This window comes from Sipha flava, unplaced genomic scaffold, assembly GCF_003268045.1.
Source record: "Sipha flava isolate LNK unplaced genomic scaffold, YSA_version1 310_pilon_pilon, whole genome shotgun sequence".
Taxonomy (NCBI): Eukaryota; Metazoa; Arthropoda; class Insecta; order Hemiptera; family Aphididae; genus Sipha; species Sipha flava.
In genome coordinates, this window is record NW_020272989.1 from 56,706 (window position 1) to 80,483 (window position 23,778).

Here is a 23,778-nt window from a genome sequence, read left to right on the forward strand (position 1 = left end):
TTATTTTTTATATTTATTCTAATATTACATTATATTTGAAAATTTTTTATTTATTGTTTTGGATTGGTTCTTTTAGTGCTAGTTGTAGTAGAGACATCACATTTAGCGATGATAAATCAACTAGAACAGACTAAAAAAAAAAATAATAATTGCATTAGTACATATTAATATAGAACATCCCTAGTAACACCGGAGTCTTAAAATAAACCTGCAAGAGTTTTAATCAGAATAATATGGAATTAATGTATTAGTTTTTGAATAGAAACTTTAAGGATACATGTGATAAACCTATTTAGTTATTATCTATTTATTTTTTAGTTCATTTTCTCATATAGTTATGTACTAAATGAGGTAGGTACTATTTAACTTATAATATAAACATATATGGGTTTAATATATAAAGATACCGAAATAAAATAATTTAACACATTTTCATTTGAAGCTATAAAAAAACATTTAATACAAGCACTGATGGTAGTTTGATGATTTCTGATACTTTTTGGTTAATAATAAATCTACAATACTTTGTGGTGTATTGTTTGTTTTCCGATAAGGTGCATAAATATTTTACGTATTTTTCGAGCCAAGTCTAGAATATGTGACATTAAATTGGTCAAGAGTGAAACAGCGATCATATTGATGTTTACTAATTTTGTTAATATTAGACCTTGTATTTTACTGAAATTAAAGAATGATTTTGGCGGCTAGTTGGGATGCTCAGCAGTTGGAGTAATGAAATTAAACATAAACATTCCTCTATATATTATATAGGAATATATATTCTATAGCTATATAAATCTGTGAAAACTTTAACATAGTTGCTTCACTAATACTTTATATATGCAATAAGAAGACAGATTTTGAAAATAGCATTTTTAAGGATTGAAAAGGTTTTGAGCTGGATGTCTAATTTTTTTCACTTTTTGATTTTATTTTGTTTAATATGTCGATTTTAATTATTATCGTTTGAGGTGTATATATAGTTATATAATATCAATAAATATTAGAATATGTGATGATCAGGTGCTCTTTTCAACCAACAGTTTTTAGGTTTAGTATTAGTAAATGCGTTAATTTAAAATAGTAAAATTTCTTCGGTTAAGTTCGGATAATTAGGCTAGTACTTATACAATATAATAAATCATTGAAAATTTAAATGATAAATATTTATGATCATAAATAATAGTTTGTAGACTTTGAGAAAGCATACGACTCCATACATAGACCAACCCTATTTAATATATTATAAGAGCTCAATATGCCAATAAAGTTAATTAATTTGATTAAAGCGACTATGGAAAATTCTGAAATAAAAATAAAAATAGCGAATTTTACATATAAATCGTTCAAAGTAACATTTGGTTTAAGGCGAGGGGATGCATTATCTCCGATCCTTTTTAACTTAGTTCTGGAAAAGGTGGTCAGAGATATGAATATATCAGAAGGTATAACCTTAGGACTATCAAAGATAGGCTTGCTAGCATACGCTGACGATATTGCTATCATAAGAGAAAATATTGAAATAGTTAAAATACATTATAAGAAACTAATGGATGTTGTGAGTAAAGTCGGGCTCGGAATAAATGATAAAAAGACGGAATATATGAAACTCGACAGAAGAGACAGGACGTATCGTCATGGAGAAAGTATGAATGTAGATGGACATATATTCCATAAGGTTCCACAATTTAAATACTTAGGTGTCCTCTTGACTCAGGGCAATGAGTTAAAAGTAGAGATTTCAAAAAGGATACAACTGGCCAACAATTGCTATTTTGGTTTGGGAACCCTGCTAAAATCTAGATCAATATCTTTAAATTTAAAAATAAAAATATATATGACATTAATACGCCCTGTCATCCTATATGGGTCAGAAACATGGGTATCAAGAAAGATAGAAGAAATAAGATTGGACACATTTGAAAGAAAAGTATTAAGACGAATCTATGGACTTTGTCTCAACACAGGAACCAAAGAATGGAGAATTCGAACCAATGAGGAAGTGTATAAATTGTTCCAAGGACCAATTATTTCAAGGGAAGTCGCAAAAAGAAGTCTGTTTTGGGCAGATCACGCTTGGAGGAAAAAACACTCTATGATAAACACAGTAATTAAAGAGGAACCGAAAGGAAAAAGACCAATAGGCAGATCACGCCTCAAATGAGAAGACTGTGTGAAGAGAGAAGTAAAAGAAGTAAACCCAAGAGCAAACTGGAGAGAAATAGCTGAAAACAGAATAAGGTGGAGGGAAATTTACTGGATGGTCTTAAAGGCTAGAAACCCCCCCCCCCCCCCCCAAAAAAAAAATGTAGGATGGTAAATTATAAAAATTAACAAATCTAATATCCATCATGAATGTATCATCAACACAAATGGGATACCTATTTTTTAGACCCTAGTTTATATTTTTTATATATATTTTATTAAAGTGGAACAGGAATTTTCAGAAGCTAGCTAACAGAATAATTTTTTTAGATATTGAGATAGTGTTGGGTCATCTATCTTAGGTCGTCAAGATATGATATCGAAATAGGGACCTATTTAGTATTTTTGTACTTAATCCTGAATAGGTGCTTGTTCATAAAGGAAAGTACCTATAGGTGGGCACTATAGTGGGCAATTTCGAATCCTGGTGCTACTAATGATTAATAAATATTATTTTAGTCCAGCCATAATGTAATATGGTCATACATAATCATACTTACGTCTACATTTTGTAATGTGTTAACTTGAAGTAAATTGTCTTTTCTAAAACTCAAAATAGCGACTGCCAATAGTGGTAATACTTCCAGAGAGTCGTAAGCTATAATCATGTCCCATAGGTTTAGTAATTGTTCCGTAAGTAAATATCCACTGAAACCCTTCATAAGCCATTTGAAAACAACTCTGATGCTATTAACATAAATTGTTAGGTTATTTTTATGAGTATATATAATTAGTAATAATTAATATCGCTGTCAATATGTATAATCACGGATGTATATTGTGGCTTATAAAGTGAGACCAGATATTTGTCTCGTGTCTTTGTAAAAGTCGCTGAAATAAAATACATAATCCTAGTATGCTTTGTGGGTGTGAGCTTATATTGTGTAGTCTGAACCAGTAACGCAGGTAGAACGCTCGGAATGTAGAATATATTGAAACAGGATCGTTGAACAGGTAACATATAGGAGCCGCTGGAATTGACAATAAATTTGAAATTATCACGTTTCCAAACAATGTATCAAATGATTAGTGTGACTGAAGTCTATGGTAGTTAATTGATCTTCTTACGCTTACCGTACATTGTGAAACCGTGAAATGGTGTAATGCCGTTTGAGGGATAAATAGCCTCCTTGGATGGCTTGTCTTTCAACGACGTTAAAATCGGATGACTCGTCGAACTGTTGAATACGGATAACACATCGGTGTCACGAATGAAACATAACATTATCTAAATAATCGCAATTGCGTTCATTAAATTACATAAATGTAACTCATAGTTCAGTAATAGATATTTGATCACTGCACCTGGTGTAGGACATCTTCGAAGACGAAGTACTGATCGTCATTACATGCTGTTAGTTGTATATCTTTCATAATTAATTTGTCTATCAACATGTCGTAATTCAAAACTCGTTCTTTGAGTTCAGTGTAATGTTGTTCCTTTAAATATAAATATACATATATATATATTTTATATACATATAGAAGCAGGACGGTTAAAATGTATATACATTCTTATTTAGTTTTTAATGTTAATTTTTGAAAACCATGATACTTAAAAAATTATTTAAAAGTAAATTGTAAATTTTTTTTTAATTATCAGGTTAGGTTAGTAATATTATTTTAATTTATAAAAATTATAAATTATTCTATTTATCATCATAGCCAACATTATGAATTATAATAAACAATAAACCTTTCAACCATTGAGTAATATTATAGCTATATCCAATGGATTTTATCTATATATGTCCGATATGTTGATGAAAACGCCGGAATGATGGTTTATGAACGACTTATTGCTATCGCAGAGTGTGCATATACAACTGGTATAGACCTTTTTGAACTATTTAAAAAAATTATGAGTAAGTTAAATTTAAACTGGACAGAAAATCTTATTGGTCAGTCCTATGACGGCACAGCAAACATGAGAAGAGAGTTTTAAGGATTACGGTCTCATATTAAAAATATTAATTAACAATCTACATATATTTGGTGTCATGCTCATCGTTTAAATTTGGTTGTAAAAAACGTTGTGTCCTCCAATAAATATGCAATAGATTAATTTGGAAACATTGAAACTCTATATTAATTTATTTGGTGTTCAAAAAAAAGAGTTGCTATATTCAGTGAACATCAAAAAAAATGGATAAATGATCGGAAAGATAATAAAATTATAGCTCTTAAAAGGGTTTGCACAACAAGATGGTCTTTCTCATTCTTCACCTCTTAAAACTGTTTTAAATATATTTGATTTTACTGTTGCTACTCTTGAAGTTATTTGCAAAACAGAAGGACCAAGTGATTAAACAGTTGGAACAACTGCCAGTGGGCTATTAGAATATTTTAAATCATATCGTTTCTAGTATACAGCACACATCTATCAAAAAATATTTCATACCCTAGAATAATTAAATAAGATATTACAGATCAAAGAATTAGATTTGCTTGCATTTACCACATTAATCGAAAATGCTAAAAAAAAAATTGCTGAGCTTAACCGAGAAAATAATAGTTTTATTAAAATTAAATTAGAAGTTGAAGAATTTGATAAAAATTGTCACATTAGGTTATTCCCTTATCAAGACCACAACAAAGAAAAATTCGTAAAATATGTGAAGAATTATGTCGAGATGAACCAATAATAGACCCTATAAAAAAGTTAAAAATTGAATATTCCTACACAGCTCTTGATAAAATCCATACAGAACTAAACGAGCGTTTTGAAACGAATAAAACTAGTTCTCTTCCAAAGGATGCATCTTTTGAAGTGTGTAAAATATACAATAAATATTTAAATCATGAACATTTAATTTCTGAATATATTCAATTTTTTACAAACTTTGAATAACTCGAACAATCTATAAAGCTTCCAAATTATTTACATAAACAGAAATTTGTTTATTCTGAAGAAAGTGAGAAGGAATCTGATACTGAATATACTAATAGTTTTAGTTATGATTTAGAGGGTAAAGTAGTTTCAAACGATAATAATAAAAATATGGCTAGCCTAGGTCACATATACATAATGTTTTGTACTGCAAAATTAAATAGCATACTCCCAAATCTCTATTTACTTTTTAAAATTATAATGACGTTACTAGTTTCTAGTGTTTCAACTGAATGGTCTTTTTCAAAATTAAAGCTCACAAAAACTTAATTAAGAACTATTATGAATAAAAATCAACTGTAGAATCTCATGATGATTAAATGTGAGCCAGATTTACACATCAACAGAGAAAACGTCATTGATTTATTTTCCAAAAATAGCAACAGATTGTTAAAATAATATCAATACTAATTACTAAATTCTAAAATTGTTTAATAAAGCTAATTTCAATTTTAATATTTTTAAATGAGCTGAGAATTTTTATTAAAAAATTAAAACAATTTTTTCAATTTGTATTATAACTGTTATACCCAACACAGCGTAATAAAAAATATGTATGTATTATTAATATAATATAAGTTATATTATGTGAACTTTTATCCAATGGCGGTTGGCCATTGAATCTATATGACTATATATATATATATATATATATACATAGAAAAATATGTTAATATTGACTGTAATAATTACGGGGGTGGGGTGGGGCTGCAGTCCACTATTTCACCGGTTTATATACTCCACTTAATTTACTTATTACTTGTAGTTATTGAAATTTTAGATCCAATAGGTGGAAAAAAATTTAGGACAGTCACTCAACCTACTGTGGGTAGGTGGGTGGGTCCTGCTTTGCAGGTATGTTTTGCAAGGTATCACTAAAAACTAACTTCGGCGCCACTGTATTGTTATAATAAACTTATTTGGTAAACATTGTCATGTTAATGAGACATACGAGTAAATATAATTTACTATAACTAGTTATTATTATAATATAAAGCATTTACCGACGACTTAACATTGGACCCTAGAATCTGTGCCCAAAGCCTACCTCGAAGGTTGCGTGGTGCACATAGTTTCAAAAATTCTTGACAAACTGGAGTATGTTGATATTCTAAAACTGAATATATACTTTTAAGTATTTCTACTCGTAATAACTCGAGAATTTCGTTTAACCTTTCTCTCCTAAAGTGATTCGCTCTTGTTCTCCTTGTAACGTTGAACCACAAGACATTTTTGTCAACGTTTTTAAGCCCAAGAGTAAATCAACAGTGGCTAAATCTCTATAGAGATGGTTCTGAAATTGTAAGAATGGAAGCATGTATACATTATTTAATAAAATATCTACACTGGAAATATATATTAATGTTGACAGTGGCATATCTAACACGAGGACTATGTAATTCCTTAGTTCAGTGTCGGCCTTATGGAAGAGGGGGAGCAAGTGTAGTGGCATCAGGCACCGGATACTATAAATCACGAATATCACTTTATTTATAAATAATCTCATAGTAATATTGTCCCCAGAAAAGGTTTGATGTTAATATCGAGGAAAATCAAGACTGTATCAAAAACTTCAATGTTTATAAAATTATATAAAATTTAAGTATGAGTACATTAAATAAATATATGTGGGACTCTTCAAAATTCTGCATCAAGCCCTAAATCCAATGAGCTAGCACTGCTCTAATTACGAAATTTCTCCGAATTAAAAGTTTATACATATTCTATTCAGGAGTATTATTTTAATATTGGACAGGACAGGAATAATTAATACGAGTAACTTATCTGACTATACATTTTATTACTTTAAAGCTCTAAATGATCTTTGATAGCTAATTATGATTAATTATTTGCAATGCTGCGACGCCATCGGTATATTGTAGTGGGTAAAGCACTAGAAGACTTTAAAGTTAAAATATCAACTGACGTCTAAAATGACATAAAAGACAAGGCAAGCTTTAGTTTCATGTATATTCCTGCTGCCACTTCCCTGATACCTATTATTATTTCTTATACTTAGTTTTTATTTTTAGGTTTGAATTTTAGAAAAGTAAGCTATGATTATTAAATAAATATTTTAAACATTTTCCTGGAAAGAATTTAGATATGCCAAAGATAGATAAACTTGTTAAACAATTTCGTTTTAAAAACTTACAAGTTCAGACAGGGTCTTAACTTTCAACGGTAAGTAGGTAAAATCCCATAACATATCATCTCTAAATAAAATTCAAAATATATTTGTTAATTCTTATTTCAGTTGGATTTTGTTAATATTATTTATCATCAATACACTTCCTATCTAAGAAACATAGAATAACGTCTACTTCAACAATAATGAGTGATAGCAAAACTATAATAGCATATTTGTAGGGTTCCAAAATTTGACCTATCAGAATCTAAAAAAATATTCATGACTTACCAAGCTTATACGAACAAATATATTTTATAAAATAAAGTTATGTTCACAAATATAAGATATTTATACATTTTTAAAAAATTTTACCGATTAACTCTCTGGCATTAAAATATGAAAATATGCGACTAAGATAGAGGTAAATCTTTTTGCGATAGATAATTCTTAAAACCTAAAAATTTTTGCATTACAGGGGCGACCGAAGAGGGGTTCGGGGTTCGAGAGATTGATGGATGACAATTCGAGTTTCCCCTATTATATAATGAAAGCATGCTATTTATCAATTTTTAATAATTAATTCTTATTATTTTTCCGACTCAAAGTTAGTTTAACGACAGCTATCATACGAGTAGTGGGTTTAAGGGGTTTGTGAAAAATATAAATAAAACTTGCACTAAATATAATAGTCTATAAATACTTAAATTGCCGATTCGACGGTTTATTTTAACTTAACACCGATTAAATTTTGGGGAAGGTTACGTTAAACCATTCTAAATATATAATGATTTTTAAATTTACTTTGTACATAGGTACCCATCAGCAAACACACGTGTGATAACAGTGGTGTACATAGGCGCAATTTCAATAAAAAAACTGAGGGTGCTTAAGCTATTTATTGGGTATTTAATGTATATTATAACTATAAGAATCCAATGAGCCGATTTTTAAATAAATACAAATAAAGGTTTCGGTGAACTGACAAAATGTGAATTGACGTTTGTCGAGTAACATTGTTTTAATTTATATTTCATTACAGTTTTATACTCTAATAGTCAAATGTCTAATGACAAAAATAAGTTTTTGATACATGATCACGAACATTATTTGAGGGTGCTAATACGCCCTAAGCCCCCCCATATTTGCGCTTATGGTGGTGTATTTGAATAATTAGTTGTGTTTATTTCCTTTTCTTTGGTTGTGGCCTTGTGTTTTATTTTAAATTTGTAAATTTTTCCAAAATATCAATGACTTTATAAAATACTTATATTAAATATAAACTACATATGTATTCATATTTTGATGACGTGCCGACTTAAAAATGGCTAAACTCTAGACTGTGGCAAATACACGAGTTGTCCCTCCTTCCAAATGACACAACTAGATATATGTATAATATAAGTATTAAACTTATAATCTTATAATCTTTTGGTTGGTATATTTATAATAAATACATTTTGATACTTACGATATCATTCGATAATTAGGGTTATGCAATGAAAATAATACTTCTAAAAAATCTTTTGGAGCATAAACTGGTCTTAAACGTTCTAAACCTATTAAAATATAATTTTTTAATAGTTTAATAATATTTGAATATTATTCTATTGTAAATATTATGAATAATGCACATTTTATAAAAAATGTGTAAGTATATAATTTATTATTTTTAAAATTGTATGCAAAATATTTTCCTATGTTACAAATTATAAATATAAATATAATATAATAAATTACAAATCTATAACACAAATTAATAAAACTTAAGAAATGTTTACTAGTATTGTATGTACTGAGCTCATTCCATTTTTGTAACATTTCATCTCGATCTGCTTTGGATCTATAATAAGATAAATGTATACCAATTTCCTCACACATAGACTCCAATGATTTTTGTATTCTTCTTTCCCAAGTAATCTGTTTTATTAACCAAAGTGATATATAACATTTTTTTCATTAGATTATGTTAGGTGTTAGGTGTACAAAATTTTGTTATGTTACTTGAGCTTTTCTCAAATAATCTAACGGTTCTCTACTCATTATTTCTTCCCTAACAACCATTTGTTTATTATTTTCATGACTTCTTAACCAGTGAAATACTGCATTTCTGAGATTTGTTTTCATACTTTCTTTAATTACTGCCTGTACTTAAGTCTTTTTAAAGTTATCTATTGATACGTCGTATGATGCACACGGAAAAAAATATCAAGTTGCTACAACCATTTATATAGTTGCCTTAACAATATTCTCTCGTAGCTATAGGGACAATCTTAATATTATGTTACAAATACTAAATCAATATTGTCAACAAAATTTTGTTAAAATAACACAACAATCATTAGTTACAATCACATGTTTTATTGTAATTTTATCATAGTTATATTGTTGTATTGACCATACACATATTATTAAGATAACATTAAAAATGATTAGGGTTAGAGTAGCCTGGTTAGTTAAACCAGTAAAACGCGTAAAAGTACGCGTTTTCTGTTTATTTAGTTTTTATAATGTAATAAACATTTTAATATGCTCTCAAGTGATATTTTTTCAAAAGGTTACCTTATAAGGAATGCCAATTTATAGATTAAATTTTATTTTTATATACCTTTAAATAATTATTTGCAAAAAATGAAAAAAATAAAATTGGGAATCTTACCCCATTCATGGGGTAAAATTACGTATAGGTCAGGGTAAAAGTCCTTATGGGAAATTAATATAGACTTAGTTGTGTAGAATAATTCTTTATTTAAAATTAGTAATCAAATATTTTATATTTAATAATATTAAATATAATCGTTAAAATACATAAGGAACTTGGTTACCTAGTGTACAGTCCAACATTATTATTACTTTTTATTACCAAATTGCATAAAACAAATATAAAAAAAAATAATCACATAATTATGACTAGTTTGGCAAAAAGTTTAACACTTACAATATTAATTAATAATTATAAACTTAAAAATAAAATAATACATGCTTAGATTGCATAGTTAAAAATATAAAATAAATAATTTCTTTCTATCTTGAACTATTGACTATTGACTATCTTGTCAATTTCAACAGAAACTTAAAATATAAATTAAAAAAAAATAATAATAATAATAACCTCTTTTCCATGTCTACCTTGCCAATTTTAACAAATACTTAAAATACAAATAAAAAAAAAATTTACATTAAAAAATATAACTGAAGTATTAAGGTCGATTCACACATAGCAGTGACGTGACGTGACGTGACGTGACATCAGTGAGCTTCAGTGAAAAAAAAAAATATTATAGACCGTGATAGACCGTGCGTGTTCAGACGCGTCCGACGAATTAAAGCTCCGGCGTTCACAGTGCTCGTCAGGCATCCGTGATAAAAATAAAAATACATCGTTACCGATATTTTTTGTTTTTTCACGAACATCCGTGACCAGTGTATTTTTGTTTTATTTTTGTTAGTTGTTTTTATGTAAAATATTTATATCATGAACGACGAACTTTTGATTGAGTTGGTGCAGAACAGAGAAGTTCTTTATGATTTGAAGGACCCGAAGTATTTAAATTCCGATTTGAAGGGAAGAATATAGCAGGAAATTGGCGAAAAAATGAAGATTGATGGTGAGTATTTAAAATAACAGTAATCTATATATATAAAATCCAAATGCCACTTCAGTGACTCCAGTCACCAATCGCTGTAACTCAAAAACTACGCAACGTACGAACTTGAAATTTGGAATAGAGGTTCATGAGTATTTGTATTCGTTATTTATTTATATTAAAACTTTATATATATTATAACTATTAGTTGAAATATGTGTGTCAGTATATTATATAATGGTGTGAAATAATAATTTAAGTTGGAAATTAATTAAGAATTGGAAACAAAACTAGTAATTACCGCAGTATAAAATATATTATTATAAATAAAAGTAGCAATCGACCGTCGTCGGGTCATTCCGCGTATACGCATATACTTGTATACTATGTCTCCAGCATGTGTCTTTTTTTTATATATACTTCTCCACTTTCGTTAGTAAATCACAAAATGTATTTTTGCTCATTCTAAAATATTCATAAAATTTGAATTCGTGGTCCACCGATTCTCTATAAAATGTTGCAAATTCTCCATCGGTGTCTCGTTACTTCCATATAGGATGAATCCAGTGTCTTTTTTTTTCCTTCTTTTCGTCCTGGTCCAAAAGCAACGCTATTATACTAAGCTCTTCTATACTAAAATTCATAGTGCACTTAAAAAATGAATTAATTAAATAAAAAAACACTAAAAATTAAATTAACTTAAAAATTCAATTCTGAATAACAACTAGATAGTAGACATCACTGATCATGAGGGAGCACTGATATAAAAAGGTACGGTATTGTGAGGGTGGAAATGAAAAATTCATCACGGATAGCACTGAACACGAAAGGTTACGGTCACGTCACGTCACTGTTATGTATGAAACGACCATTATTTTTATGAACATATAAATCGCATAAAAAGCCTTTATGGGGATCCTCATAATATGAACATACTTCATGCCACCAAATCTTACACTTGCAACACATAATCCAATACTCGGTTGGTGGATCTTCATATTTTTCATTACATGCTGGACAATTTTCTTTGTAAGTTACTATTGTAGCTGATTCAGCGTTAACGGTTGTAGTTACTTTTTCAGAGGTATCAGCTATTTTTAGTACTTTTTTTCTTGTTTGGTTTAGATTTAGTTTCAAATAAATTTCTTCTTGCTTTCTTATCTGCTTTATTTCTTTCAGAAATTAGTTTTGCATTTTCCTTATCTTTTTCTAAAGTTTCAAGTTGGATTTTAAAAAGAGTAGAAGACAAAATTTCAGATTTTTTACCTTTGGAACGACGCTTTCTTTTTAGTGATATTTTAGGAAGAGGTATTATATCTACAGCTGACACTAGGAATTTTGTAATTTTTGAAGTTAAGGTTTGAAGTACATTATTTTCTAGTGACTCTGTAGATATATTAGAAGAAATTACTATAAATGATGATATAGATTACTCTTCAACGATTTGATTTAATGGAACTTCATTATTATTAAATTCATTTGGCATATTTCTAATGTCTAATAGCTGATCATTTTGAGGATCTTCAGAAACTGATCTGTCACTGTAGAAGGTAAAAAATCATCATTACTAAAAATATTTGAGTTGAGTGGCCAAATTCCACACATTTGAAATGCATTTAAGGCTTTTTTCATTGTAGCAGTTTCTCCATATGCATTACCGAAAATTTCTGCAAGTTGATATAAAGTTGACACTCTCCCAGGATGTGTGGTTATCCAAATATCATAATGGTAAGCATAGTAGTCTTTTAACGGTTTGAAGAAACATCTATCTAATGGTTGAGTACGATGACTCGAATGTGGTGGTATACTTACCAAATGTATAAAGTTAGTTCGGCAATATGTTATTGTATTTATATTAATATGTGAGATGTGATTGTCCAAAATAAGTAAAATTGGGCAGTCTTCAGATGGTTTAAAATGATGTTTAAAATGTTCTAACCACTTTAAAAACAAATCTGAATTTATGTAACCACTATCAGATAATAAACCTAAAGTTTCTGGGAGGTGTCACGTTCAAATATTCTTCTTTCATTTCTTTCATTTCTTTCAAGGGGGTACATAAATACCACTCGCACTGAAGCAACAAACTGCTGTAACTAATTCACCACGTTCAGCAGCAACAGATTTTCCCACAATTTTTTTTCCTTTAGACGAAATCACTTTTGGGACTTTATTTGGTACTGTAAGTATTCCTGTTTCGTCCATATTAAATATACGACTTGGTGGTACATTCAATTTTTAATACACTGTTTTTAAATTATCATAAAATCGATTTGTTTTATAACGATTGAATCTCATGATTCTTGCAACACTTAAATTTTGAGGAGTTCTTAATGATAAATCATGTCTTACAATAAAAGAATTTGCCCAGTCATATCCCGCTAATTAGAGTTTTCAACTTTTCTTGATACTTAATAACATCTTCAATATGATTTGAACAAATGTTATTTGTAGGAAGATTGTAAAGTCACTGTATTTTATTGCTAATAAATATTTCTTTATTAATTATTAACATATTCTTAAAAAGATGAGGTACATCTGGAATAACAAACAATTTTCTATTGTCATCAAGGGGATGAGGTAGAAAGTTTGACAATTTACAGTGACGCCCAGCAGTTATATTCCATTTCCTCCACAAACTTTGGTTACTGGGCTCCATATCCGATATAAGAGCAATAACGTTCAATCCTATACACTCTGATTTAGAAATAATATCAACTACAATATCATGATAAACATTGCGATTATCACGATTCCCGGTAAAAAAATATGCTACTGTTTATTTCCATCCTGTACTTATGCCACCAAGCATAAAAACCAAAACACTCGTGGCTGTTTCTTCATGATGTGGTAAAGTTACCTGTCCTATGTTTTTATTCGAAGACACATCAAATAAATTTGATGGTATTATAGCTATTTCGTCCATTATTAAGACACACTCTTTTTCATGTTCATTATTTAATGTTTGATTTTTTATTTCAAAAAATTTAAAAATTTCATGTAAAATTTCAGGTTTCAAATTTTCAATTTTAAATTCTTCTTCGCTATGTTCTTAAAGATGGCAATGGAGTTTTTTTGTCTAAATAATTCTTTATAGCCATTGTTACCATAGCTAAATTTAAATTTTAATGCTTTTGTTATTGTGCAGTTTAACCATTTCATAAATTTTGTTGATTTCCAATTCATTGCTTTAATTTTATCACTATTGGAGACTGAATTTAGGATCGCAATGTTATTTTCATACATTTCTAATTTTTTAGTCACATATTGAAGGCGATTTTTAAATATATTCATCTTTGCAACAGAATTTTTATACTGTCGTTCATAATTAATCATTTTCTTTGACATACTTTCATAACTAATTTTGCTATGGTTTACCTGGTCTTCTTCAATTATAATTATGTTATCTGATGTATACTGATTTTGTATATCTAATGCATTTTATTCAGGGATATTTTTCTTCAAGGGAGATTTATTTTCCTTACTGTGGCGGGTTTTCTTTTCGGTATTTCTTTGGTAAAAAAAAAACTGAGTAGGCACAACGTCACATTTTAACCGTTTGCCACCATCTTCTCTTGTTTTTTCCCACATTTGATCTTCAAAATGAACTTAATTATATGTACTACTTATAAGATAGGTAACTGCAAAATAAAACATAAATAAATATCAAGTTAAACAGACAACGAATATTTTTTCAGTCTACTTTATTTCAACAATACATAATAATACATACCTACATAAGCAAATTTCTTGGAAGAATAATATTTTATATTTATATTTATTAATTTCTGTAAAAATAAATATATTTTGAAATATGTCAAGTTAAATGAATAAATAAAATATAAAATAATTGCTAATATACAATATTATACATGTAAAAAATTAAGTAGTTAGGTATCTAGCTACTTTCTCTTCAGAAAATATATTCTGGTAAATACACATTAAATAATAAATACATGTAGGTATCTACTTAAATTAAATTTTTTTAAATCAACTATAATTATTTGTTTAGATATACCTAGGTAGTCTACTTACTTTACACAAGCATGAATAATTTGTTGGCACCCAATTATTTATTTTTATTTTTACCAGCCACATTTTCCTTCTGGCAGCATCTTTAGGGAAATTTTTCATAAGAAATCCTTTTTTGTAAGAATTTGTGCATCCAACAGCTGCATACTCGGGCATTTTTCAAATTGTGTTTAAACTATAGTGCATATTATAAAGTGTACCTATATATTATTATTATATTAAATAAACTAAATAATTTTATGTCATGATTAGAAATACATGATATCAGCTAGGTAAATTGTATATAGCTGATAATCAATGGTTAACATACAGGTATTCTAAAGATTATACTTAAAAAATTTAAATAAATTTTGAAAAATATTATATTTTCACTAATTAAAAAATAGCAACAACTAAATAAAACATATGTGGTTTAATGGATTTTTATAGAAGCAACAAAAAGAAAATCTACAGAAGAGCAAACTGAAATAAAAATTAAAAAAAGAACGATCTAAAGAGTTGTTATTTTATTCAATATTATATCAAAAAAAAAATAAAATATTTTAAATACGAATTTTTATTATTTTGTTTCTATTTGATAAATTAAATTTTAAATTATTCTATCTGAAGATAAAAATGTTACCATTTTGAAAACTATAATTTGATATTATAATTTTAGATCATAGTTCTTGGCTAATTTAAACAAAATGCGTAGTTGACAAAAATCCTTAGAATAACCCCTGAATATAATATTATAATAGGTAAGTACTCGTTCAGAGGCGCAAACCAATTGGAATTATGGGGAGGGGGCAAAAGTATTCAATACCCACCCATCTATAAAAAAAAATAACCTACTTAATACTATATAATAACACTGTAAATTACATAAATACATACTTTAAGTTTATTGATGTATGCTTATTGTAATATCTGATAACTGACCATTGAGTATCAAACATTTCCCAACCACCTACCAAATTAAGGGGGGGGGCAGTACTTATATTTGCGCCTCTATACCCGTTAAAATACACTATACAGCTTCGTTTAATCAGTAAACACAACGAACAAACAATACAAACCATACATATTATGTATACAACATTAATAAAATCTATAAATAATGTAACTTACTTTGAAATTCTTCTATAATAAAAAAAACCTTCCAGGTGAAATCGAGTATGTTGTATTCTATGCAGATACGTGCGGTGGGCAAAACTGTAACCAAAATGTTTTTGCTGCCTTGCTGTATGCTGTAAATACAGTTGGTAACATCAAAAAAATTGACTTAAAGTTTATGGAAAGTGGGCACAGCTATTTGGAGGCGTGTTAGAACATATTTTATCACGTATTACGTATTTTAAATTTTAATGCCCATTGCGAAACGCGGTGGTCGAGTCGTTCAACGGAACACCCAACACAGAAAACCTTGTGAAAATCTGAAAACTGTGAACTGACAAATTAATAACATAATTAAAAAAAAAACATCAAGATAAAAACATCAATGTTTTCTTCAGTGTATCGTCCATAAAAAAACATCGAAGCAACATTGATGTATCGAACAAAAACATCGATATTTTTTGCCCATCCCTACCGGATACGTAATCGCACTGTTATCATCGCACGTAAAAGTATCCGTTATTTCACGTCTTCAAATTTTGTCGGTTATGTTTCATGTAAGTTTCAAGTCATGCTCTCAGTGCCACAAAGTTCATTAATTTCAAGTGTTTTTCAGTTTTGTGTGGTGGCACTGAGGCATTTTATCTTCATTGTGGTGTCCGGCGGCCAAAGCCTTCGTGGTAAATGTCGTTAGCACCGACTCACTTTTGTGTCTTCGTGGTGTGCACATCTAATTTCATTCATTGTGTCATCGTCCAGGGCTGTGGACCGTTGCAGTTTTTTCGTTGGTGACTATGCTTGGGTGGTCGCACATACCAATTTTGTGATTTATTTTCATTCATGCACTGCGGTGTACCGTCGTAGGCAATTGTCTAATCACAGGGTTGGTGCGGTCGCGTGGATACAATCAGCTATTATTTCAACATAGTCACATGTGAGTATAGGTCGACCATATTTGTATTCATCGTTGTGTAAAGGCCGACGGGCTTAGCCACCAAAGCCGGTTATTTTCATTATTATTAATATCATTGTATTATACATTTATTCATACACTGCGGTGTGCCGTCGTAGGCAAATTATTATTATAAATTATTTACTTATTATTTAGTGTGCGCTTTGTGGGCCACGTATTAAATTATTTTATTATTATTTGCGTAACGTTTGGGCCGTATATTGTATATTATTAGTTAGTTATTGGTTATTATTATTGTTGTGCCGTTTAAGGCCAACACATTGAAATAGTTTTTGTGCCAACCATTGAACTATATGATAACTGGAATGCTTATTAGCCATATGAACAATGTAAATAAAATCGAGCGACCGTGATAAACAAAGATAACAAATATATTAGGTAATGTTTTCTCTCTCTTTGTATATTATTCTATTCAACAATTGAATGTAAATCAAAAATCTTATTAATTTAATCGGTTTTAATTTAATATTGTATTTTATAATTTGTTTAATACCTAATCAATTTATATTTACGTACCTTAGGTTTCATATAATAAAATGGTTAATTGTAGTGCTTATAATTGCACAAATTCAAGCGATATTAATAAAGAATTAATTTTCCATAAGTTCGTACTTAAATTATTTTAGAATATAATACCTATTTATTATTTGCTATTAAGTTTTTTCATTGATTTTACTTAAAACTTCAATTCTTAGTTTTTTTAATTAAAATACCTAATTATATATTAATACTAATAAATTATTATATAATATTAATACATTATTATATATTATACAAAGTAAATTATTTTAAAATTACCATTTTGTATTAATTTAAATATTAAAATAAATATACGTGTACACCTATGCAGACTGCTTTTATATTGAATAATAATCCAATATCTACCAACAGCAAACATAATTTTATCCTGTTAAATCTAAAAACCTTTATAAAAAATATATATTTATAGTGATGTTTAATATATTTAATATGAGGGAAACATCTATTCTCTCCAATATAAATGCCACTAACGAATGTCTGTAATTATTAATAATTTTTAGTTTTTTGGTTCAGAAAATTATTTCTATCACTGACACTATATACATTCATTAGTACTTGATACGTGGTAGTTTAAGCCTACAAGCTTAAAAATAATTATTTGATAACCAGTTTTATTTTCAAACACATATTGCAACAGATTCACGGTTTTAAATACCTTAAAAATTTTGTTAAATCATTTTTAATTGAAAGCAAAACGATTTTTAAATATATTTTTCTATATAGCAGTACATGTTAAACAATGAAGGAAACACCTAATTGATATACTATCTTTTTTTAACACGATCGCTCGGGCAACACTGTCTAGTGAGCGTTCCAGTTATCATATAATTCAATGGTGCCAACCAGGCAACCTAATGCATATTTTTATCACTATTATTATCATTATTATTAAATTATATAGTCCATTTAAACCGTAATTTTATTTCTATTATTTCCTTTTATTCACACAGCACAATATTCTACATTTTTTTTTTTTACACAGCTGTTAATGCATCCTTATTTATCTTTATAATAAGAGCTGACGGCAGCGACAATATAATTTCAATAAAAATAAATCCAGTTTAAAGTGAATATTGTACCTAAATTAATATAAATTATCTTTTTTAATATTTAATAGGTCTTAAACATGATATAATCAACGCTCCAAATCATACTTTTCGATTTTCATAAAAAATGTGCTTCATACTTTTGTGAGAATTCAAGCAGCTCCATTGACAAACCATATGAAAATGTAGCCATTGTTAAAGAAATTGACATCATAATTTCTCGTTTAGCAAATAATGCTAAAAGTCTCATTTTGGATATCGATAATAACATTTGCAAACAGTTCAACAGTGTTATTAACAAATTTTTAGGAGGGAAGAGAATAAATTATATGCAAAGACAATCATATAATACAAAAATATTAGTAGCAGTGGTTGGTTTCAGTTCTCAAGAATATATAAGAGCAGTTAAAAAAAATGTTACTAATACAAGTCCTAGTAAATATATTGTACTTATATATAACCCTTTACTTGTATTTTTTATCATCTATTTTTATTTATTATTGAATTTTTACAGGGAAAACTGGTAAGTCTTTTTTACAAAATGTAATTAAAAAACGTTTAAATTGCCAAAAAATAAGAAAAACTGTTACTAAACTTAAATTGAGAATAAAACGGTCAAAACTAAGTGGTAAGATCGATAGACACTATGGCAATGCTGAACCATTAGATGGTATTAGATCAATAGATGATACAGAATTCGTCAAGAACATGAAACTTTTTGTGAAGTAAATAGTAAATCTGTAAACAATAAACTGCACTAATTCCAATACACATATATAATTATATAACAATTAAATATTATTTTATTTTCCCAAGGAAATTAGATGAAGTTGATCGTTCTGAGGTTGAAAGAAATACTAGAGACCAGGCAAAGAGTGAACTTTGGAAGGTAGAAAGACTATCAGAAAAGACTATCAGCGAGTAATTTTGGTCGGGTTTGCAAAATGCGCGGAAACACAAGCTTTAAAAATGCTGTGTATTCGATTTCGTATCAAAAATTTAACAGCAAGTAAATCCAATTTTTTTTAAATTTATTTTATAGAATTTTTATTATTATTATTTTTTTCGGTATAAGCATATTATATTAGTAATTGATTTTTCATTTTTTTTATTCAATAGATTTGTTCAATACGGTAGGGATATGGAAAACAAAGCAAAAACTACTTTTCAAAATATTATGGGCCTTACCATGGAACAATGTGGTCTTTTCATTGATAAACATATTTTATATTTAGCTGCTAGCCCTGGTTAGTTTTTTGAATATTATATATGTTAAAATCATAGCCATTAGTATAAGTATTATTTTATTGATTTGATATTTTAAAAAATCTATTAGACGGAATTGTTGGTGATAATATATTACGCAAAAAAAATATTGTTTCTTTGTAATATGGACGGATAAATGGATGTCCGTTCAAAAAATAAAATATGATGCTGACTTCTGGAATACAAATATGTGTGATAAGTTAAAAACGTAAGAATAACCCTATATACTTTGAAAAATATATTAATAATTTTAGTAACACATTTTTAAATTTTTTTAATATAGGTTTTATCTCACATGTATTATTATGTATAATATTAATAATAATAATAATTAATAATAATTATCATGTAATATTATAAAAGATTTCTGTCTTGCAGACTGAAATCTTTTTTTTTTTAGTGAGGAGGTGTTATGGGCTACCATGAATTAATAGAAACCGTATTTGATTATGTAACACGATATTATATGTATTGCGTAAGACAGCATATCTTTATATTTAACTAATTGGTCATAAACCGAGTAATATTTAAAAGATGTAATAAAATGTTAATCTATATTCCTAGAATAGTATATTAGGAACAAGGCCTATTGCTGGGTATTGCAAAAACAACAAGTCCTATGATGTCAATGAAGCAATATAAAAGGATGATGAAATCGAACACAAATCAGATAAGTTCTAGTCACGGAATTAAAAGTAACTTCACGTCACTCAGTTTCAGAATTTTGTTAAACACTTTGAATTATAAAATAAACGTATTAAATGTATTAAAAAATTAAAGTCTCATGTCTAATTAATTAAAATTAAATACATCTTCGACTGCACAATTTGAAATAGAGCTGGAAGCACGTAACAACGCTAAGAGGTACCACTTAATATTTCAGTTTGATGATCTTGTATTGAAATGGGGTTTTCAAGGAATGAAAGGGAATATCAAAATATACAATCTTGGCCAAATTTTTAATTGTTAACGCTGACTGTACCCGTATGCACTTTATAACTTAATTTTTTTTAAATGAAATACCATCATTTTTTTTCTACATACTCGCAATGTTACGCGAAGATAATTAAACATTTATCTAGATAAAGATAAAAGATACAACATTATTTAATAACTTTTATTTTATTTTATTAATTTACACTTTTTTTTTTCTAAATTTATACTTCAAAAATTAAATCAAATTAATATTAATTTAACTTTAATCTAATAGGCACCTCCAATATAAATAATGAACAAAAAATATTTATATGATGTACATTTATGTATGGGAAGTAAGAATTAAATAATGAGTACTTAGTTTTAAAAAAAAATACATACTTTGTAGGTATAATATAATTTTATAAAACAATTTATTACAATTTATATAATACATATTATGGAGTTGTTTAAAATATTAATAGCTAATTCAACCATTATCTGTATTATTTAATTCTCATCCTTAGAAATCAAATACTGTAAAAGTCACTAGAAAGTATAAATTGAATAATCTTTATTAAATATGTAAACAATTCTTAAAAATTATACTTATAGGCATAATTTAAATAATATAATTAAACATATAGGTGTTTTATAAAGAATGCAGCTTTTGAAATGCTGAGTAATTTTTTGTTGTTAGGTTATTGGAACTGTTCTTATAATTTCAGTTTGCTATGGTTGTAGAGGTTTTTTAGTAATTCATCAATATATTGTATATTTTGTTTATTTGTCGTCATGGAGTAATACAATCGAGCAACGTATTTTGTTGATTAAAATCCATCATCCAATCAATAATTAATGTAATAACTAAAGTATATTATAACATATATACAAATAAATTATTATGAAAATTGTATGTTAATAAGTGTGATGCAAAAATATTAACTTAAAAAAAACAGTAGTTTAAACCAAAAATGTTACTGTTTTTAAATAAATTTACTCGCCTGCAAATTTTCATCAAATTTGATATAGTCCATTTTTTGAAGTTCCTCAGATAATTTTTCTGCTGTTAAATGAAAACTTTTGTCCTTTAGTTCTTCCATTGTTTAAGTTTTTATAATCGTTATGTCCTTTGGAGTTAATGTATTAAATTAATTTTAATACAATAGCAATATTTTATGGAATAAGTACAATAATTAGTGATAGCAATAAAGTGCAATGTTGTTGCTAAAAATAAAAGAATACGAACAGACGACGTTATATTATTATTATTTTATTGTGGTTAATATTGATGCAATAATCAAATATTTCCTTGGTAACCAGTAACCAACATGATGTAACAACGCACATTGTAGTAATAAACAATAATGTAATTTACTGATTTACATAAAATATATGCGTCTAGTGGCATACTTAGACCTGAAGTTTGGGGAGGGGAGGTTCATTTTAAAACAATTTAGTGATCCTGAACTAAATAAGACACATCGTAAACTTTAATAGATTATTCATTTTTATTCCTTAATATTTGTAATATATTTATGAATAAAAAAATGAAATAACGCGTACTAGTTCTGTTCGTCATTTAATTTGATGGGTGATATATTAGAAATATTTACTAATACAAGCAGTTTCGTGTTAATACGATAAAAATTACAGATTAAAATAGGTAGTGTTGGCTCAAGCAAAAATAATGTGCTAGAAAAAATCAAATTTTTTTACATAAAAAAAAAAAAAAATTGAGCTTTAATTTTAATTTAACCCCTCCCTCCAATTTTTATGTGATATACCTACATGAAAAACATTTAAATTGTTTTAATTGAACGTCCTTTTTTGTAAAGTTATATATTTTATTATAAATTTATTAGGTGCATGTATTAAGATTTTAGGAATTCATGTAATCAAATATTTATTGCTTTTTAAAAATATTATTCACTTATAATCTTACAGATAACTAAACAATTATCATAATCTTAAAAAATTAAACAAATTATTATTATAATAATATCTATAAAATAAAATAAAACAAACTTACTTTTATTTAAAATTGATTTTTCTTGCTTTTAGAGAAACAAAGCTCTGTAGGTATAAGTTTATCCATGTCTAATTCTTCAACGATTTCAATTTCAATAGAAAGATTGACTAATCAGTCTTCAGATATATTTAATCGCAAATAATTTTTTAAGTTTTGTGAAAGTCTTCCCAACAGTTTTGGGAGGTGGTTATCCTCCTCGTTAGTACGTCACTATATGCGTTTAATCTTAGAGATGGTAACAGAAAATAGATAAACTTTATTTTAACGGAACTAACTTTGGATTGTAAAATTTTTACATATATATATATATAATATATAAAGAGTATTTGTTTATAATGCAATTTACTTTTTGTAATACAGTAGCCGCCGCTTATTAGACTGACTTTGGGACCCGACAATTTGAGTCGATCAACCGAATGAGTCAATAAGGCGAATGACTCAAAAAAATTTTAAAAATGCTTAAATTTAAAACCGTATTTACTTAAAAATATGTATTGAGATTCAATATGTATGTATAAAAATAAAAATCTATATGCAATTAAAAATAAAATAATTAAATAAAATATGTACCTAATTAATAAAATAAATTAATTTTTTGATAAAAATCCATCTAACGTTGATTGGATTTTCCCTTCTTCAGCCAACTTCATAATCATATCTTCATAAGATTTATGTTGCTCAAATACGTCAAAATCGCCTCTTTGCTGAATCCCTCTACGTAAAATCTGAAGCGCTTCAAGCATTTGTTTAGTTGATGGTGGTTTTTCATCAGATTCCTCTTCGTCGCTATCACTAGCCACATTCTCTTTTGGCCGTTTTGACTGTATTTCACCACATATATCTTCCTCGGTAACGAGTTCGGTAGTTTGGACTTCTTCGTCAATATTTATCCATTCATTATAAAGTTCAGTTGATAGGTCAGTGGGTCTTTCAACAGCAACTTCAACTTCTTTTAGACTGAGAATGAAACCACCGTGTCGGAAACAATTACGTATTGTGATTTTACTAACGATATTCCACGCTTCGTAGGCTAAATGAAAACCTTCAAGTACAGTTGTTTTTTTGGCGA

The 23,778-nt window shown here is 27.8% G+C and overlaps 1 pseudogene; it reads right to left on the minus strand.

Annotated features, from left to right (window-relative positions):
- Positions 1–46: 46 nt before the first annotated feature.
- Positions 47–21,780, minus strand: LOC112686470 (annotated as a pseudogene).
- Positions 21,781–23,778: the final 1,998 nt, after the last annotated feature.